Consider the following 21,776-nt stretch of genomic DNA (forward strand, 5'->3'; position numbering starts at 1 on the left):
AGGGCTCAGACGGTGGCAGCAGCCATGGCTACCCGGGCTGAGAAAGCCACCCACCTTTGGGCTCAAGAAGCCTGGTCTAGCAATAAAGTTTATTTCTCTCTCTCTCTTGCGGTGAATCGTGCAGTATTCATTGAAGTCGTCATGGCTATAAACGTTTTGTTGATTAGATACGCAGTTACTTCATTCCCTACATTATTTGCGTACATTTCTGAACCCAAAATGAAAAGTTGTTTTACCCTGCGCTAAACTGGCACCCATACTAAGCAGCTGCCTTCTTTGGCCAAAGGCATCGAACCGACGACAACTCGTGCTTAGCACGAGAAGGCCATTGTTCAATGAGGCCACTGTTGAGGGGTCGCTGCGCAAAGCAAAAACAAAACAATATTTAAATGAAGTTATGAAAAAAATTAGGAAATAAAGAAAACTAACTTTATATTCTACCGACAATACCAACGCGAAGGAAGCAGGTGGTGGGATCGGATGCACTAACCTTTTGTAAATGAAGTTTTCAACAAGGAATCGAAATATATTGAAAAGTGTTATTTGTGATTAGGTGCTTCATAGAATATTTTTGTCATGATATTTCTTGCGGTTATGAAATCTTCATGCGTGTGATTTGCTCGTCCCAAATCTTTCGCGATGTCTTTTGCGCCGAGTCACTCAGAGTAGAGGAAGAACGGATTTGAGCTCTTCGTTCTCCGCCTCTCTATTACGTTGCCAACAAAGACCCAATGCTAGCGTTTTGGGACACCTACATCCGGAAAAAGCACAAGTGGCGCAAGTGGAGTGGCTGTAAGGTTCCACTGCTCAGCTCCAGGTCGAGGGTTCGGTCACAGCCGCGGAAGTCGCACTTCGATAACGGCCGAAATGCAAAAACGCTCGTGTGCTTGGTCTTAGACGCGCGTGAAAGAACCCCAGGTGGTCAAAATTGGCCCGTTAGTGCCCCTGCTACGGCATGTCTCAAAGTAAGATCGCGTCGTTCGGGCACGCTATAGAATTTCATTTTTTTTTTCCAAGAGAGACGATGCGGCAGGAGCAGATGACTGCGCGTACAGACAACTCGACACATGTCGCGGCGCGCGCTCACGAGTTGCAAGTCATGCTCGCTGCCGGAGCCCAACGCGAATGCGAAGGTGGCCACGGAACCGCGAAGATTGCGTCCACGGATTATAATATCCATAAAACTACGGCGACAACGCTAACGCCATTCCATGTCCAAGAACACAGTGGAAGCATGTGGAAGCTTCTAGAACATTCCGCGGTCGGCAGCTGTACGCAGGCTGCAACTTTTTTTTTTTTATTCCTTTGTCTTTACCATCACCCGCACGCCGATCACGATGATAACGGCGACTAGCGTGCCGCCGTTATCACGACGTAGTTCGACATTAGACCAATGAGAGAAGAAAAGAAATGGCCCGGGCGTATCAACGCATGCGCCGAAGAGCTTGGCACCGCGGTCGTTGTGGACATGTAGCGAGCATCCGGGGGCTTGGGCCGCCATTTTGTATTTTCCGTCTGCTTCGGCGTGCGTCGTGTCTGCTGCCTTCTGCGTCGCACCATACCTTGAGCTCCTGCTGGTCTTAACTGCGCGCTAACAGTGGCAGCGCTTGTCGAAGTTACACGCTGCGCATGTTCCCGCCTTCGGCCGACTTTGGAAGCACTGACTTCATGTACCGGACCTGAAAAACGTGAGGCACTCCTCGAGAGACTTGTTGCCCGACCAGCCTGCCTTCTCCGTCTCGGCAATTCCTGGCCCCGCTTTCGAGCTCCCGGAGTGTAAGTGACCGCCAGCCGGCATAACTACGTTACTAAACGCCGACGACACTCCGGTCGAGCCGCCACAGCGTATATGAGCCGCAAGTAGTTACTGCCGAGTACTCGTTCTTTTGTTTGTGCGCGTTTCCACCCCCCAACGGCGCCGGGACTATTGAACTGTGGATGAACTCTGAGCGTGGCTACTGACCCCAGGACCTGCGCGGCAACCACTCGTCACGGCGAGCGTCGTCTCTACGAGCTTCGCATCGAGCGTCCTAAACGCTCAAAAGGCCTGTGTGTGCACTTTGTGCATTTATTTCTAGATGGTCTAGCTGGCGAGGGTGGCGCATGCCTTAGAGAAGTTAACTGTTTGTTCAGTTGCACTAGCTAGCGCTCACTAGGGTTGTATAGCTGCACTACAAAATTCTGTAAGGTTAGTGTTGTTGCTTAGCTGTAAGCCCGAGGTTTCGTGGGCATGGCTTGCGGCCACACGGGTCTTCTCCGTGCCGGAATCGAAGAGGACGGGCCACGTGTTGCGGGGTGGCGGTGTATAGCTTCAGGTTTTAGCTGACACAGAGGGTTAGCTAACACTACGCAGGCAACAGCTGATAGCCGTCCTCTTACGACTGCGTCAGGGACATGGACCCATCCGAACGGCCTTGCGACCCGACCCCACTATTTCGTGACGTAGATAGCCCGCGCGCGTGAGTGCGCGTGCTATCGAGCGAAATGTGGGAATGACGGAAGCAAACGGCCTTCGGACATAACCTCGCCAGCTATTAGGCACTAACCCGCTCTACGCAGTACCTCGACGCCGGACGTCGCCTGCTGTTCTCGTCGGAGCTGGGCCGCGCAGCAGCTACAGTAAGCGGCCCGTTTCGTTGCCGTTGTTGCTGTTCGTTTTTCGATGTGGCCTTACTGTCCTCGCTATTTTCCAGAGCATCACTCGCACCGCGCCCGGTCTACCGTGTTCCCTCGTCGGAGTGGCCTCGTGGCCCTGCACCGGGTAAATACCACGTACAGTACTCACGGATTGAAATAGGACATTCGGAGCGCGTGGCCGTCGTTACATGCAGCGCCGCTCGTGGGTGCCCATAGAACCAAAGTGCTGCATTGTGGTATAGCGCGAAGGGGAGAACATATACGGAGCAGAATTACTCCTTCCGGTCGCCGACGAGCCGGCCTGTGGTTTAACATACTGCCAGTGTGGCGCTGCAAGGCTTGCGCGCCTTCGTGTGCCGACTGAAATGGCTCGACGGTGCACACCTGCGCGAGCAGACGACGCTCTCATTGCACGCGCTTTGGCGATGCGAAGCAAGACACGGGATTCAGCTGCGCGATCGCGCCTTGTGTGCGTTCGTCGATGTGATAAACATCTGTACAAAAGAATAGCTTATTTCGTGCGAACACCTGTGGAGTAGCCGACGAGAAACTGCCTTCTTTATTCAGCCCCGAAATGAAAACACCCGGCATCGTTGATCGCACTGACGTCAGCAGAAGCCGCGCCACAGGTAGCTATATATCGCGATCACAAGACGCGCCTCCGTTTCAGACACGACCAGAAATGCCAGGCATACCCATTTGCAGATGCAGATTGTGACTGTCTGCAGCAGGTTTACCGCAGCAACAAATCGCCGATATGACTACGCCCCCGCTCGTCGGTGAGCAGGATTGTGCGGGCTTTCAGGACGGATGCTTGCTTGACAAATCTGCCCAGAGGACACCGACCAAAGGTGACGACTGACCCTGACGACGAGCGTATAGTTGAAGCAGCGAGACGAAACCCGAAGATGACGGCGAAAGAAATACGAAACGACCAGGGGCTAGCAGCCAGCACACAAGTAGTACGCGAGAACTTTCACACAAGTGGCCTTCGTAGTCGTGTGGCGGCGATTAAGCCCTTCATCTCTTCAGAAAACAGGATCAAAAGGCTGCTGTTTGCACAGCAGCATCAGTCCTGCACAGCGGAAGTGTGGCAGAATGTCCTTTTACGGACGAGAGCACGTTCACATAAAAATGGGACCAGCAGCAGCGAGCGTCGAGGACACGAAGCACGAGGCAGGTGGACTCCTTCACAAATCGGGGGTTACACAGCTTCACTAAAAAAAATCCGCCAATGTTTATCTTTCTTTGCATTCCCGTAGCGCATGATAGATGGGATGGATGGTATGTAGCGGCTAGGTATGCGTTTTCATCAAAAATTAGGTTTTCTATTCCGTGCACTCCGCTACCACGAGGAGAGAGCACACGCCAAAAAACTTTTCACCAGCGCCTTGTTTCGTGGGCTGGACACAAGCAGTTCGTAGAAATGGTCACTAAAGGCAGTGCATTCTGCTAACATTCAAGAGGCAGACCCCTGTCGTCGCGGTTATCAATCGCAGTGAAGTAAAATAATGTCTTGTGTTCTTTCCGCTTCCTTCAGCCAGGTTCGACACCCCAAATCTGCATCGTGTTACAAACAGCGGTCGATGTAGCGTCAACGTGTGGGGGTGTATTTACAAAGAAGGCTTGGGTCTGCTTGTACGCCTGGATGGCCGCTTTAATGCCGCAGCATACTTTGACCTCCTCTACACCATGCTTATGCCGTACGCCCTGGTTGGCCCATTTAAGGACGGCTTGTTTTACTTCAAGCACGACCGGAGCCCAGTTCACACCGCAGCATCCGTGACTCGCCTGCTGGAAGACAAGTGTGTGATGGTGTTGAACAGGCCTCCGCAAGGTGCGGACATTAATATTATTGAGAATGTATGGGCTCAAATAAAGAAGGCCCTGTCTCGTCGGCCGCTCCACATGTGTTCTTCGGACAACCTGTGGTCGGCTCTTCAAGAAGAATGGGAGAAGCTAGCGCCTTCTTCCTTGGGCGATAGCCTCTACGAAAGCTTGCCACGCAGAATGGCCGCCGTATTCGCTGCTAGGGGCGAACCAACAAAATACTGAGACTTCGTTTAAATGTTGCACGAAGACAGGCATGTGACTGCTTCTTTTCTTTTTAGTCGTTACAAAACGGACGAAATAAACTTTCTTTTCTTTTGTGCAAGTGTTTATCATGTCAACGAAGGCACGTACGGCGCTATCACGTAGCTGAATCCTGTGTCTTAATTGCACAGCATGCGTGCCGCATCGCCCAAAACGCGCAAGCAAGATGCGCAAGCAGACGCCGCCGCACAACGGGTAATGCGCACCGCCGAACCATTTCGGTCGGCAGACGAACGCGCAAGCCTTGCAGCGCCACGCAGGCAGTGTGGTAAACCACAGGCCGGCCCCTTGGCGACCGGAAGGAACAATTCTGCGTTGTAGATGTTCTCCCCCTCGCGCTATACCACAATGCATCACCTTGGTTCCATGAGCATCCACGGGCGGCGCTGCATGTAGCGACGGCCACGCGCTCCGAATGTCCTATTTCAATCCGTGAGCACTGTACAGATGAATAGCAGTACTACATCTGTGTTCCTTCAGTGCTTAAATAAAGCCTTGTCGTTTCAGGATCCCGAGGTCCGCTTTCGAGATTGCGGACCACGAGTCGGAAGGATATCCAGTGTGCTGCTCCACGTTTGCCATACTCCCAACGTCCCCCACCGGAGATGGCCTTGAGCACCTCTTACCGTGGCTGACTGCGTTGGCCCCTTTGCATTTCCACGTTCATGGCGTCCTTCTGCTCCGGGGAACTTCGTTTGCTACTACTGGTAAATATCGCTTAAACACGATTCGTACTATCGCTGTGTCCTATTATTATTGTTGTTGTTGTTTTTGTTGTTATTCATTGTTATTATTATTCATTGTTATTAATATTTAGTTGTTAGTGCTTTTCCCAATACTGCCGCTCTTGACTCGAAGCATAGCATGTGGGACTACTTCAGGCACAAACGTCCTTAGTAGGAGCCGCAACGTGTGGCCGCTTTGCCAGTTGCTCGCATGTCGTAGGTGGTACTGGACGCTACAGCGCATGCATAAAAAATAAATTACGCGGCTCCCGCGCGCTGTTCGAATCCATATAAGCAAAGCTTTGTGTACTGTGTCCGTTAATTGACGGCAATTGGTGACGATTTTTCACGTCGTATGCACTCTAGCGCCGAGTTAGTGTGATATGTTGCCTTGCGCGCACGACTTGTCTACGTAGTAGGACATACAGCTAGCGATGCGGGATTTGCTTGTGCACCATTGCTCATAGTTGGGGAGAAGGGTCGACACTATCATTGCGTCACACGGCGAGTGATAGAAGTTGTAAACTAAATAAATTATGGGTGTTTACTTGCCAAACCAATAATACGTGTGGCACTTTTCCAGAGCGAGGTATCGGACCGAGAAGCGGGATATCCCCCACTGCGCACACCGTAACTAGCTCTCGGATGACCGCGGCGTGTTGATGACGCATGTTAGAAAGATCGATACCGGTGACTGCTTCGAACGTGAATGGTTTATTGAAGTAGCTCGCGGCAAGGAGCCTTTCTCGTATTCGTCTTCGAATACTTCGAAGAAGATATTTCACAGGCTCCCGCCTTCCAACTTGCATAGGCTTTGGCGGGCAGTTTGAGGCACCCTTCAAAGATGTTCGCAGATGTTCCGAAAAATTATTTGTTGCCTTTCTGAAATAGACAATCCCTTATTTCGTCGCGACCAGGGTAACTTCTTTCAATTTGGCACATTTTCCTATATGTTCTTCGACCCGGTCTTAACACCAGTACAGTAGCACCTATTTACTTGAGATATTCGCGATGCCATCTCATCCACCAAGCTTTTACGAGTTCACATCTGCTTCGCTGTGTTTCTTCAACGTCTCCTTTGTATAGCCTTGTTTGTCCACTTTGAAACAGTTGGTGTCCGCCTATGTTGGCAGGTATCAGTGGCGTGGGCTCATTAGGTTCGCCATGCACGTAGGTTAACGGCCAATTGTTGAGCGCTCCTTCAACTTCTGCTACAATTGTGCGTGGCTGCTCCACTGAGATTCTTTTTCGCATCAATGTCTTCAGGCTTCGTGTGAGGCACTCGAAAAATCCTCCCTCACCTCCACTGGCCGCACTCGGCTATTGTTTTCCATTGGTGGCTACTGCAGTAATCATTCGCTCATTCGTGCCCAACAGCTTCAAGCATTCCCTTCTCGGCCTTGGTAAAGGTACTGGCGCTGTACGAACAGATAACGGCAGGTATACCCCGTCGTGCGGTGAATTGCCGGAAAGCTTAAAAGAAAACTGGATATCGACATGGCATTGGTCATCTCCAAGTGTACTCCTCTCGTTACCGCGCAGGTGAAAACGTATTGTTCCAGTGTCGTATTTGTTTTTCGCATAAAGTCTTCCGGTCAGGTCAGCTCCTGTGACTTGCAATTACCCCGATTCGTTGACTCTGTCTGCCGGGAGGGGAGGCAGAATTGGCCTGTCTTGTCGGATTGGCGGCCTGTCCAATCCGGACAGGCCGCCATTGGAATCTGAACCTGGCAACGTTTAACCCTAAAACGTTATCTAATGAGGTGAGTCTAGCAGTGCCATTGGAGGGATTAGAGGGCAGTAAATGGGATATAATAGGGCTCATTGAAGTTAGGACAAATGAAGCATATACAGTGCTAAAAAGCGGGCACGTCCTGTGTTACCGGCGCTTAGCGGAGAGGCGAGAACTAGGAGTCGGATTCCTGATTAAGACTATAGCTGGTAACGTACATGAATTCTATAGCATTAACGAGAGGGTGGCAGGTCTTGTTGTGAACCTTAATAAGAGGTACAAATTGAAGGTCGTACAGGTGTACGCTCTTGCATCCAGTCATGATGTCCAGGAAGTCGAAAGCTTCTATGAAGGCGTGGAATCGGCGATGGGTCAGGTCAACACAAAATACACTGTAGTGATGGGTGACTTCAATGCCAAGGTAGGCAAGAATCAGGCCAGAGACAAGGCAGTGGGGGAATATGGCATATGCACTAGGAGTAGCAGGGGAGGAGCTATTAGTAGACTTTGCAGAACAGAATAAGATGCGGATAATGAATACCTTCTTCCGCAAGCGGGATAGCCGAAAGTGGACGTGGAGCCCGAATAGCGAGACAAGAAATAAAATAGACTTCATACTCTGCGCTAACCCTGGCATCATACAAGATGTGGACGTGCTCGGCAAGTTGCGCTGCAGTGACCGTAGGATGGTAAGAACTCGAATTAGCCTAGACCTGAGGAGGGAACGGAAGAAACTGGTACATAAGAAGCCGATCAATCAGTTAGCAGTAAGAGGGAAAATAGAGGAATTCCGGATCAAGCTACACAACAGGTATTCGGCTTTAACTCAGGAAGAGGACCTTAGTGTTGAAGCAATGAACGACAATCTTATGGGCATCATTAAGGAGTGTGCAACAGAAGTCGGTGGTAACTCCGTTAGACAGGATACCAGTAAGCTATCGCAGGAGACGAAAGATCTGATCAAGAAACGCCAATGTATGAAAGCCTCTAACCCTACAGCCAGAATAGAACTGACAGAACGTTCCAAGTTAATCAACAAGCGTAAGACGGCTGACATAAGGAAGTATAATATGGATTGCATTGAACATGCTTTCAGGAACGGAGGAAGCCTAAAAGCAGTGAAGAAACTAGGAATAGGCAAGAATCAGATGTATGCGTTAAGAGACAAAGCCGGCAATATCATTACTAATATGGATGAGATCGTTCAAGTGGCTGAGTTCTGTAGACATTTATACAGTACCAGTGGCACCCATGACGATAATGGAAGAGAATAGCCTAGAGGAATTTGAAATCCCACAAGTAACGCCGGAAGAAGTAAAGAAAGCCTTGGGAGCTATGCAAAGGGGGAAGGCAGCTGGGGAGGATCAGGTAACAGCAGATTTGTTGAAGTATGGCGGGCAGATTGTTCTGAAAAAACTGGCCACCCTGTATGCGCAACGCCTCATGACTTCGAGCGTACCGGAATCTTGGAAATACGCTAACATAATCGATAAGAAAGGGGACGCCAGACTTCAAAAAATATAGACCGATCAGCTTACTGTCCGTTGCCTACAAAGTATTTACTAAGGTTATTGCAAATAGAATCAGGAACACCTTAGACTTCCGTCAAACAAAGGACCAGGCAGGATTCCGTAAAGGCTACTCAACAATAGATCATATTCACACTATCAATCAGGTGATAGAGAAATGTGCGGAATATAACCAACCCTTATATATAACTTTCATTGATTACGAGAAAGCATTTGATTCTGTCGAAACCTCAGCAGTCATGGAGGCATTACGGAATCAGGGTGTAGACGAGCCGTATGTAAAAATACTGAAAGATATCTATAGCGGCTCCACAGCCACCGTAGTCCTCCATAAAGAACGCAACAAAATTCCAATAAAGGGCGTCAGGCAAGGAGATACGATCTCTCCAATGCTATTCACAGCGTGTTTACAGGAGGTATTCAGAGACCTGGATTGGGAAGGATTGGGGATAGGAGTTAATGGAGAATACCTTAGTAATTTGCGATTCGCTGATATTGCCTTGCTTAGTAACTCGGGGAACCATTTGCAGTGCATGCTCACGGACCTGGTGAGGCAAAGGAGGAAGTGGGTCTAAAAATTATTCTGCAGAAAACTGAAGTAATGTTTAACAGTCTCGGAAGAGAACAGCAGTTTACGATAGGTAGCGAGGCACTGGAAGTGGAAAGGGAACACATCTACTTAGGGCAGGTAGTGACCACGGATCCGGATCATGAGACTGAAATAATCCGAATAAGAATGGGCTGGGGTGCGTTTGGCAGGCATTCTCAGATCATGAACAGCAGGTTGCCATTATCCCTCAAGAGAAAAGTATATAACAGCTGTCTTACCAGTACTCACGTACGGGGCAGAAACCTCTACGCTTACGAAAAGGGTTCTACTTAAATTGAGGACGACGCAATGAGCTATGGAAATAAGAATGATAGGTGTAACGTTGTTTAATTGTTAAATTTTGTTTAATATTTCAACTAAAATCGTTAATGACCTCTCTTCTCTGGCATCGTTACCACGTTACTCGTTGACTGTTAAAACGTGCTGCACTGATATGTGGGCGATACCACATTTTCGTACGAATTAGATTTCAGACACTGGCTCACAATGTTCCCCTAACACTTATAAGCACCAAAATACTGCTGGATATAGTAGAAGGCAGCTTCGAACATATGTTGTGCAATTGTAACTAAATAAAAGATCCAGCGTATTGTGAGTTGTGTGTTTGATACCATGTTTCTGGCCTACTGTGTACTGTTTATGTACAAAGTGTTTGCGATTGCTTATGTATCGTGTTGTAAGTCATATTGCTTTTTTATTTCGCGTTTTCATGCCTACTGATTGCGTACAGTGCACTTGAAACTGTTATTCAACTTTGCGGCTTTTCGTTACCTGTTCTCAACTTTGTTTCTTTCTTTCAATACTTAATTTGCTTATCTTTGGCGTATCTTGTAAAACTGATTTCTTAAACTGAAATCGTGTTTGATTCCATTGCTTGCGATTATACCTCTTTTTTTGTCTTGTCCGTTATGCCTTGTAACGGGTTCCTGCGCCTTTTGTCAAGCTGCTCTAGCAGCTTTTAATTAAATTGAACGTTAAGGGATAAAAACAGAGCACATTGGGTGAGGGAACAAACGCGAGTTAATATCTTAGTTGAAATCAAGAAAAAGGAATGGGCATGGGCAGGACATGTAATGAGGGAAGATTACCGATGGTTGTTAAGGGTTACGTACTGGATTCCAAGGGAAGAGAAGCGTAGCAGAGAGCGGCAGAAAGTAAGGTGGGCGGATGAGATTAAGTTTGCAGGGACAATATGGCCACAATTAGTACATTACCGGGGTAGTTGAAGTATGGGAGAGGCCTTTGCCCTGCAGTGGGCGTAACCAGGCTGATGATAATGATGTGTTACGCCTCTTGCAGACTATGCATTTATTTAAAACACTTTTCACAGCTTGGCGACCCTGCAATATTCGCAACTTAACCCGCACTTGCGCTAGCTTTGCTTGAAATCCGCCAAGCAATATTTGATCAAAGTGACGTATTGGCGGTTCAGTGAAATACCCGTCCTTTGGAGATGCGATGACGTGCTGGCTTTGATTCTCGGCTGTGGTGCAAGTCGTGTGTCTTGCGAGTCCTTTGTTGTGACAATACTTGTCCATTTATTTTAATTTACTTAGCGCTGGAATCGGCATTGCCACTTGGCTGCCTGAGTAGTACTTTCGTCGTATCCAATGTCTCTGCAATTAAACGGCCTGTAAACGGCCTTTGTGATCTTGCGTTGTCTATGAACCTGAAAACACGTGCTGTTGGATGCCGCCCGTATGACGAATTTGATTTCCAAGATTAGTTTATTCTCTTGTTCCTGTGTAGGTGTGACGATGTCATTCGTGTTCATCGTCCACCTCTACATTCGTGTGAATTACGCTTGCTCTTTCCGGCTCCACAGATGTAACTCATTCGGGTCCATGCCACCCTATTTTTCGAGTCCGTCAACGTCTGCGCTTATACCACGTGTGTGTAGATCCCCCAGATTGTCTTCACCTTGAATGCACGACTCGCTCGTTTGTGTTTCCTCTTACTTCTGCGACTCTATTAACAAATGTATCGCCTTTGCTTGTCCCTTTGATACAATAAAGTGCAATCATTGATTCGGACAAGCAGGCTGCTTCAATTCTTGTGAAATGACTTTTGATTTAGACGCCTAGCCTTGATGCCATCACCGCTGCCATTAGCTCAAGTCTTGTGGAACTTGGCTCTTTGATTGGAGCTGCGTCGCTTTTCGCTGTCGGTAGGCTTGACTTTGTTCCATCGGTTTACATGACAGCCAAGTATAGTGCCGCTTCGTATGCTGTTGCACTTCCGTCGACGTACAGCTTCTATGCTTGTTCTATTTGATCCTTGCTTGCGTAGTATTGGAGAACTAAAACCAGCAGCTCCTTCGTTTTAGACATCGGTTCCCTCCACTTCTCGCATTCTGCTTTAAAGGGTGGCTCATCTCGCGCATCGTCCCTTCTCTAATTTTTGAAAGGCTATCTCTGCGCGTATCGTAAAAGGTGACGAGCCAAGCGCATTAAATATCTTTCCTGCTGCTTGTGCAGCACTGTCCTTTTGATTAAGTATGCTGTTGCTGGTAAGGATGCATACTTGTTCACAGGAAAGGATAGCACATCTTTTGAGTACTTCCATAAAATTGCAAGAAATATTGTGTATCCTTTCGATGGCATCCCTGTGTGATCGTCGTCCCTTTCGTTTTCGTCTATCTTGTTTAGGCTCTCTTCATTGGATGTCCATTTTCCGAAGTTTATCGCCACCTCTTTGATCAGTTGTTTTGCCTTTTTGTATAACTTGACAGCACCTTAAAACATTGCTGCCCCAAGGATTACATCATCCACGTAAATCTTTGTATACTGGTTCTTGCATCTCCAAATCACTCAGCCACTTGTTTCAAATGGTGCTTGATTGATTGTAGCTGCCAGAAGAAACGGGCTCGGAGTTTTGCCGGAAGTTACTCGTCATGAGGCAGGTTTGTGCTTCATTCCGCAGCTTCTCGCATCGTCACGCACCCACCACAGAAATCTCATGGCATCTGTCCTCTTAGTGCATCGAAATTTGCAGAAATGCCTTTTAAACGTCTCCATATAGGACCGCTTTTTCCTTAGTGTTGATGTCCTGCCTCCAGATAGTCGTTTAATGACATGCCTTTCTGCGTGTTTGAAGAGGCATCGAATATTACACGAACCTTTGTCGTGGCTCGATCTTCTCGAAAGGAGTCTATCGAGTGTTAACGCTCAGCGCATGTATCTGCATATTGCATATTGCACAGGGAGTCTTTTCATTGAATTTTCCTTGTTTATGTACAAGTTAACGCTTTCATTCCACTGCAAGTGGACTTGATGGCGACCGTTTACTTCTATTTTACTGTGATTGAATTTTGGTTTCCTTAGTATTGACCCTTTCTTTGGGGATCGCCATTGATTCAATGCTCCAAAACCTTTGTATATCTCTTGCTGGATTGTTTCCACAGCTTGAACCTTTAGAACCATGACTGATTGATTTCGTGCCTGGTGAAATTGTTTTGGAGTCCTTTTTGGAGCCTTGCAGTACTCTTCTTTCCGCATTTTACGTTCTGCCAGCGAAGAACTCCCGATAATTGAGCCCTTCAGCAGTCCTATGGCTTCTGTTGCAGTCGTCTCGCTTCTGTCGTCCGCCACTTGTAGCTTTCCATTTTTCTCGTTGGAATTGATTTGTCGCAGGTAGACAACAGATACGACGTCGGCTTGCAGATCTTCTATTACCACGGCTGATCTGTTTCATCGCGTTTGTACAGTTAATTGGACAGCGTTAATTTGAATTTTTCGTCTCCTTCGAGCGAACCAGTCGTCAGCCTTTCCTGTAATACCTTCGCTCCTATTTCTTTTACTAATCCAGCTGCAATATATATCCGCTGGCGTTCGCTGTCTAATAATAATTGGCATTGTCTGCCACCTTATTCTCCCCCTATCCAAGCTACAGATGTCTCCAAAAGCGCAAAATTGTTTTACATATTCAGTTACGTGTAGGGTAGCCGTCGTTGCTTCCGCTTGCTGTGTTCTGACCTGCTCTACCTTTTCTTGCCGCACCGTTTTGCCTACTTATCTGGCATGTTGTCCTTTGCACTGTTTACCCCTATTTTTAGAGGAAAATGGAAATGCAGTGTTCTGGTCGGTTGCATCTGACACACTCTATTCTCAGTGAATGTTTTTTTTTTTTCCTTAGTGGAATGTTCCGACGACCGTCCTCAGTTACGTGGTTCTGCTTGCAGAACAGGCAGCTTCAGTTTCTGAGCTATAAATGCTGTAATTCCGAAACTGTATGCTATTATTTCTTGGCTTCACAACTATCCTCTCCTGTTAACACTGTCTTCCTGACATGTTTGCTACCGCTGGAATGACTTAAGCCTGTCCAGCTTTTCCTTGCATTGTTTTCCTGTTGCTTTGCGCGCTAGCTTTCATGGCTGAGCTGTTTTTCATTGCTTCTTTTGACTTGAACTGCACTGATAACTCAGGTGGAATTGCTCTCTTCAACGCTGTCAACATCGACGCGAAACTGGCACTCGAATCGCTGAAGGTGCATATCGACAATCTGTTCAACTGCTCTCCGTGCACTATTTTGCGTAGTTAATCAGTTTCTTGCATCAACCTCATTTTCTCGACTCAAGAGCACACTCATGCGCAGCTCCACTGATCGTTCATAATTTCCGAACGTTGTTCGCATTATTTTTATCGCTTCATCGCAACTTTCATATACAGAGAAAGCAATGAAGCCCTTCTATAGCATACGCTGCCTTTCCGGTTAGAGGTGCTAATAAAATTTTGTTCCTTGCTTATGTTAGGTCTAAAGTGAACTGCTCACTCGTATTGAGCCCAGAAGCGATTCCTCTCCAGAGCTCTTCCGCCAAACTTTGTAATTTTCAGATTAGGTAGCTTATGTATTTCCCTTGCGTCTTGTTCTGAACTTAGTGACGCCACCTGCGTTGTTATATTGCTCAAATCTAACTGTATTGTAGGCAAGATCGTTGTTATTCTCATGTCGTACTCTATCATTCGAATACTGCTTTGGCAGTATTTTCTCTTTCAAATTCCTCCATTCGTTCGCTGGCGCTGTTCAGTCTCTCCCATAATCTGTTGTGTTGTGTGCAACTTTTGTCTGTTAATTGCGTTGATATGCTTCGTGATCTGAGGACGAAGCGCTTTCCTTCTCTTCGTTACTATATACTTCGCTCATTTCTAGTCCAGTAACAATGGCGCCTTGCTTGCCAGTGAGCAGTCCCGATGCTTACATATAATTTTCTCTTCGGTCTCGTTGCCCGATCCGCTGCTTCACCACCGTTTTCTTTTCTGCTTCTTTGCAGGTTGACTTTCCTCATGGGCGGGGAGGTAGTGTGCTGGTTCTGGTCACTATTGTTGAAAACGGTAGACCGATGAATGCTTCGAATATGAGCGGTTTATTAAAGTATCACGTGCTCGCGACAAGTAATTGCTCTCTTGCTCGTTGTTCAAGTGCTTCCATGATATTTTAAAACAGATTTTCATACTGTGGCACATAGCCTCAGGGGGGAGCTGCCCAAAAGTGGGTGGTGAAATGGCACATGCACAGAAGGGGTCATTGCCGAGGACGCAGCCGGTGCAATTAAAATAAGACACGAACAAATACAAGCCTGCTTAAGATGTCTCATTGTGTAGCGCGGCTAATTACGCGATAGAACTTGCACTCACCTGTTTTCTTTCCGTCAAACACACCGGTATGAACAGCTTCAGGAAAGCTTCGTTTTACAGAAATTCCAAGATGTTCGATGACTCGGCGTTTGTCTGCAATTACACTTTGTTGCAACGGTCGCACCAGAGACGTACGGCCGATTGCTTTTGCATAGCTTGTCTAATGCGAGCGACACTTTCTCGTGCCTCATACGGATTCTTTAGTCCCGTTCCAACTTTCTGTTTTCGTGCTATTCCTGCCGTCTTCCTCGACAAACCATATCCCGTATTTTTCAATTTCAAATCTCACTGAAGTATCCTTCGTCGAGAATTCGGGAGCTTACATATAACGCGGTTTGCTTTGCCTTTCGTCTTACCTTGCATTAACCGTGGATGCGTTCAATAGTGACCGCTTCCGGACCGAGCACGTCCCGATTGCATAAGCCGAAGAGAGCTCGTGTGTCACTCTTGCCTCTTTGATGCTGATATGATGGATGGTTCGGCGCTGCAACACGCGCTTGCGTCTGTCGCGAATGGCTAGGCTGTTCAGCGCACGACTCCACGTAACTTGGCTTCCCGCTGTCAATAAACCCTGTAGAAACGGTATCTACTTGCGTACTTGTTTCCCATAGACACCATGTGCCATAAACGATGTAATTTGACAACCTACTGACATTTTCTAGATGGTCTTATTATTTTGTTTCAATCATTCCATTCATACTAACCTTGATTTCGCAAGCATTAATTTTTTTTTGCAACATTGTTAACGAGTTTCTGTTCAACCAGTCTCTATTCCTAAATGTCCCTAATATCGACGGCAGTTTCCTCAAGTTCCTTAGCAATCTGCTCCAGCTCTAGTCCTGGGTTGGTTTCAATGTGCGCTCGCATAAGCAAGCTGAAGTACACAACCGTGTCGATCCCAAAGAGCGGTCGTGGGAAGGCCAGCGCTACTACAAAGGTACTGCTCGCGCTAACACGTACCACAACTTTTACCCACCTGCACAATGTAGGTGAGGGGTTAATTTGAGACCGGAGTGGCAGGTAGCGCTGCTATGCCCGGTCACCGCGCCGTTGACGGTGCGAAGTTTTAAAATTCTGAGGTATGGTTGCGCTATGTCGATATGTGCAGAGCGGTCCACACGTGTAGCCCTTCAGTCTTACCACTTAATCCGACACAAGGTGTAGCAGGGAGCAGCATGTGGCGATGTGCTCCTGCGCAGCCAAAGTCTCATCGAACCGCACTGCTTGTTCCACGCGCGCCGGCAGATCGGGCGCGGCCATTAGCTGCAGAACGTAAAACTGGTCAATTATGAGGTGGGTGCTGTTAGCAAAGCCATGTCCATGCCTTATTGAACAAGCAACTAAACCAGCCATCAAGATGCATACACAGTGCAAATAAGTGCACAGCACGATGCTTGTTGAGTCGCTTGATAGTAAAAAAGAGCACCGTCCTATGTACTTCTTTAGTGTGTCTGCGCCTGTCTAACTGGTTTAATTCCTCGTTCGGTATGCACCAACTCCCCCAGCACTTAGCCTTACTGCATCCATGCCTTATTGTTCCAGAATCTTGACCTGTGCTTTCGATCGCAGCCCACGTGTAAGATGGATATCCAGTGCGCTGCTCCACGTTTGCCATCCTCCCGACGTCCCCCTCAGGAGGTGGCCTAGAGCACCGCTCGTACCGTGACCGACCGTTCCCCTTCGCCGGTGCCGTCTCGCCGGCAGACGAGATCGCTCGTCGCCCTTCTTAGCTGCGGGCAAGTACCACGCACAGACCACTCGTACTATGGCTGTGTCCTCGAGTGGTCGAAATGGGTGTTATTGCTTCAGTTTCAGATTCACCTTCCGTTTCGTTACATAAAGTTGTTTGATCGCTTGGACAAATATACGCATACGACGAAGGAAATATAATTAGGAAAACCAGGGAATACAAGTGCTTGTCGGTAGCTGACTAAGTCCCTGTCCTCAATATTTTGCACTCGAGCAACAGCGGTAACATATCATTGTCACTAAAATAAAAAAAAAACGAATTGTCGATTTTTATGCACTTAATGGAAATTTACTTATCTGGACTACCATTTAATAAGCAATCATGAAATGCATTTACTATGTGGTAATTATAATTCAACACATCACGTGACTAAACAAAGCTTAACGTTCTGTCAGCAATTGCTTATTTATTGATTCAGTTACCTCATAGGCTCCCGAAGGAGCATTGCGTGAGGGGAGAATACAGGGAATTAGCAGAAAGTAGTACGAAGAAAGTATACATCGTTAGCGAGTAAACATGAAAGAACAAGTCTCTAACAATGTTAACGCAATACAATACATTTTTTTTTGGCGAAGAAAACCCTACTAACCGTTTGCTGCGTAAACTTAATTGGCTAGCCCAGGAAAAAGAACTTAACATCTAAAAAGCAAAAAAAAAACTTCGTACTACCTAGGCGTACAGGAAAAAAATTATTGGTAGCTTGCTGAAATGTCTCTAGGACTTTGCTTGCTGAATTTCACTTTCAGTATTGCAACCATTCCCGACAGTGGAGTTCAAGAGGTCAAGGCTGTCGCCGTGATTTGTCCTTGGTTCAAGTTTTTTGTAGATCTCTTAACTCTGTATTAATGTCGCCAGTATGCACGTGTGTAATTGGATTTGTAACGAACTCTGGAATCTCTAGTTGTCTGTTCTTAGGCAACTTTGAAGCGAAAGGAAATGCCTTATTTCATCGTTCGCCTTTTAATTTTAGTGCTAAAAGTTGTGCCCCACATGACAATACATACTGCGTCTGTGATCGTATCGAAGATGGTTGACCTGCATCTAAGTGGCATTTGGTCTCGTCCTTCCTAAAGCACCTATTCTATCAGATCGCTTCATGTTTAAATTGCCAACGTGGTCATTCCAACGTAGTCATGAAAAGCATTCAATAATGCATACTGCTTGTCCGCTCTAAATGATCGATGCCGCAAGACATAAAGGGTTTACTCCCATGCTTCGAAACCTTTAAAAAAATGCTCACGTTGCTTTGCTTTATGTGCTTCAATTGAAGCTCGGTCACATCTGGCAACTTTGACAACTCCCTTAACCGCCTGTTTGGTTGTATCATGTATCAGACAATTCATGTCATCCGCGTACAAAACCTTTTTTCTATTGGTGGAATGGTAGCGTTATTATTTACCTATAAAGCAAAAATATAAGCTGCCCTAAAATGCCCTTTTGATACACCTTTATTCACTGACATTAGCTTGAAGATAGATGCACCTGTGAAACACATTGCTACAATTTCGGAGGTAGCTTCTAATTACGTTAAGCCCCCACCCACTAATTCTCTAAGAAAACTCCCTGAAGAGTGCTTAGTCTTGTACTTCATCAAAGGCCCATCTTAAATTTAGGAATATTCATACTGAATTATAGCTACCATTCAATATTATTACTGCTTCCTTTGTTTGCAACATTGGTAGCTCAGTTAACTTGTCCCGCTCAAAACTCCGCTGGTGTCGCGAGACCACTTTTGTGCTTTTTCAAAAAACCGAGAAATCGTTTCTGTGCAAGACGCTTTGGGATGTTTTAGTGGAAATGCTCAGTACGGAATCTTGTCTTTTCAGGATCCCGACGTCTGCGTTCGATTGAAGCCCATAAGTTATCCAGTAGGCTGCTCCCCGTTTGCCATCCTCCCAAAGTCCCCTTCGGGAGTGACCTAGAGCGCCACTCGTAATCTGGCCGACGGTGTTTTGTTAAATTACCTTCCCTCACCCATGGCGTCCTGCTGGCAGTCGGAACCTTGCTCCTCGCCCGCCTCTACTAGTGAGTATCGCGTACTGACGTCTCGTACTTCGGCTCTGTCCTCGAGTGGTCAACAATAAGCCCGCTGCTGTTCTCGTTTTGCAGATGACCGTTTTGGATGGCGGTGAGCGAGGAGAACGTCCAAGGCAGTTTTGCCAAAAGGTGGGAAATTTTACATGTTGTGGACAATATGTCCGAGATTTCGGGGGAAATATTCTGGCAGTGAAAAACGTGTTAAATTTTTTTTCACGTCAGAAGTGCTTTTTCGCTTTAATGTGCTGCAGTATACAAAAGCGTGACAGTTTGTGCGAGTTGGTGTGTCATGACGTCTTTACGCTTGTAGCGCAGCTCAGAAACAGCAAAAAGGAAGGTGGAAGGGGTAATGAAAAGGATCGTTCACTCTGTTCTCCGTTCCCTTTCATTACCCCTTCCACCTTCCTTTTTGCTCTTTCTGAGCTGCGCTGCAAGCCCCAAAAAATGCAGTGTACAAATATGAGCAATAGTTGTTTATATTAGCAGACAGCTGAAGTCAATGTGACATGCCTGAATTAGTACACGGACGCTATTTTGCAAGATTTCTGAATGTCGACTTACGGGTGGCCAGCTTCGGTTACGCTTTCTGCAGCTGACTTGAAATTGCAGTGACACACATTACGAAAGGCTAACGTAAGCGAGCTCGGCCACTTTTTGCGTCTCCAGTGCGAGTAAGACTAAATTTTTAGTTTCAGCAAAGCTGGTTAGAGCTTTCGTTAGGGCGCTGGATTGCTCCACTACGATGTGATGACCACCAGTTTCATACGTTTTGGGTCATCACGTGTTCAGAAAGAACGTGGGCAAACTGAACATCGTGTAATTTTATTTTCTAAGCCGAGTATGATGCTTGAAACATGCCGATGAGGAGCGGGAAGTGTAGCTTCTCATTTACAGATGGCTTTCTTGATTGATATTACATATTGCTTGAACGCGTGACTAGCTGACACTAGAACTCGATGTCCGAGGTTTGAAAGGCATTTTATCAAGGCGCTGTACCTGGTTTCGAAACTTCCGTTTTTTTTTTCAAGTGCCGGCCACTCAGACGCACATAACTTGTACTCCATCGTGCTTGTTTAGCGTTTTCTTGTCGAATGGGTTTTAGTTAAAAGTCTGCTGCAGGGAATTTGGCCGCAGATTATCAGCAAGACTTCCTCGCAGCGTATAGATGCTTTCCTGAATTAATTTGGTCCTGGCGTGTGGAAAATGTTCGCCCACAGATGTGACAATATTACACGTGACAATTTGGCAGCACTGGTTCCTGCTCAAAATTCCAAGTATTTTCTTGCCTACGTTCCAGATCAGATGCTTCTGAGCAACCATCCTTCTACGGCTGTGGCCGTTTGCACATCGGCCGGCAACTGGACGTCCAAGTCTGAGCGTGGCCACTAACTCCAGGGCCTGCGCGGCAACCCCTCGTCACGGCGAGCGTCGTCTCTGCGAGCTTCGCATCGAGCGTCCTAAACGCTCATCAGGTGGTCATTGTGCATATTCTAGATGGTCTAGCTGGCGAGGGTGGCGCACGCCTTAGGGAAGTTAGCTGTTTCTTCAGTTGCACCAGCTAGCGCTCACTAGGGTTGCTTAGCTGTAAGCCCGAGGTTTCGTGGGCATGGCTTGCGGCCACATGGGTCTTCTCCGTGCCGGAATCGAAGAGGACGGGCCACGTATTGCGGGTTGGCGGCGTATAGCTTCAGGTTTTAGCTGACATAAGGCTTAGCTCGCACTGCACAGGCTACAGCTGATAGCCGTCCTCTACGAGTGCGTCAGGGACATGGACCCTTCCGAATGGCCTTGCAACCCGACCCCACTATTTCGTGACAAGGTAGCCCGGGCGCGTCAGTGCTATCGAGCGAAATGTGGAATCACGGAAGCAAACGCCATTCGGAAATTGCCTCGCCAGCTTTTAGCTATTGCGGCGACCTTACGTCGCCCACGGTCTGGAGCGAAGCCCGGCCGTGCAGCAGCTACGGTGAGTGGTCCATTTCTTTGCGGTTCCAGCTGTTCTTTTCTGGTTGTTTACTTTTCTCCTTGCGTCGCAGATGATGACCTTGATCACCAGTCGTGTCGTCACCGACCGTCTTAACTCTTTTGCATTCCCTCGTCGGGGATGTGTGGCTGGTGGACTCGACTTCGTTCCTCGTCCGGCACTACTCCTGGCATGTACCATGAACACTAGCATCGTAGTATGGCTGTGCTCTCGAGTGTTTAACAAGCCCTGCCTAATTTCAGGTTCCTACCGTCTGCTTCTGAAGTGCGCCAACTGTAGCGGCCTTCACGCAGCCTCGTCGAAAGACTGTCCCCGCATCAAGAGGGAGCGCGCGGTTCTGAAGTAAATGGCCAGACAATACGGCCCACAGGGAGGCAGCAGAAGTCCGGCGTCGACGTTGACGCATCGTACGTCTTCAAAGAAGGCGCATGCGCGAAGAGATAGTACCCGCTCCGCTACGGTACCACTTAGTCGCGCCGCGAAAGGGCCCAACACTCCCACGAGGGAATCAGATAAGACTCTTTAATTCTTTTGAGGAATGGCCTACGATACCGAGCCGCTCCCTTGCTAAGGAACCTCAGAAGGTCGCGGCCCCACCGGAGCTTTCTCCGGCCATTGATGAGTCACCTAAGACAGATCGTCAAGTCATCTCGGTGCTACGTTCCCTCATGGAGGCCATCCGAACGATTTTAGTGGACATGGGGACACCGTCATCTCGAAGCGCAATTAAAGTGCTGGACGCCTTAAGCCCAGTGCTCGAAACCCTCAACTAGAAAAATGGCTGTCCATACCCCATCCTTCCGAAAAGAAGTCAAGGCAGCGTCCGTCATCCAGTGGAACGCCAGAGGGCTAAGATCACGAATTTCAGATTTCCGTCAGTATGTGTACACCAATGTGTTTCTACTCATCGTCATTTGTGAGCCCAACTTGTCGAAACCAATCACTGTCAGGATACGAATTTATGTCATCAACAAATAGTGCATGCAGCAAAATCAGTTTTTTTTTCGTCGTGAACTCGCCTATGTTTTGCAACCAATTGCGCCCC

General features: G+C 47.5%; 1 long non-coding RNA gene across 3 annotated transcripts; it reads left to right on the top strand.

The window, feature by feature from the left end:
- Positions 1 to 883: 883 nt before the first annotated feature.
- Positions 884 to 21,770, top strand: LOC135895813 (uncharacterized). 3 transcript variants are annotated; one of them, XR_011511346.1, is made up of 9 exons: positions 885 to 2,619; positions 2,694 to 2,761; positions 5,239 to 5,438; positions 16,530 to 16,696; positions 18,537 to 18,735; positions 18,820 to 18,876; positions 20,045 to 20,713; positions 20,784 to 20,900; positions 20,974 to 21,770. It is a non-coding gene; the product is annotated as an uncharacterized lncRNA (long non-coding RNA). The 3 variants fall into 3 exon arrangements; XR_010562504.2 differs by having other exon boundaries at positions 910 to 2,619; positions 20,045 to 20,219; positions 20,974 to 21,766; XR_010562491.2 differs by having other exon boundaries at positions 884 to 2,619; positions 20,045 to 20,900.
- Positions 21,771 to 21,776: the final 6 nt, after the last annotated feature.

This window comes from Dermacentor albipictus, chromosome 1 (assembly GCF_038994185.2).
Source record: "Dermacentor albipictus isolate Rhodes 1998 colony chromosome 1, USDA_Dalb.pri_finalv2, whole genome shotgun sequence".
Taxonomy (NCBI): Eukaryota; Metazoa; Arthropoda; class Arachnida; order Ixodida; family Ixodidae; genus Dermacentor; species Dermacentor albipictus.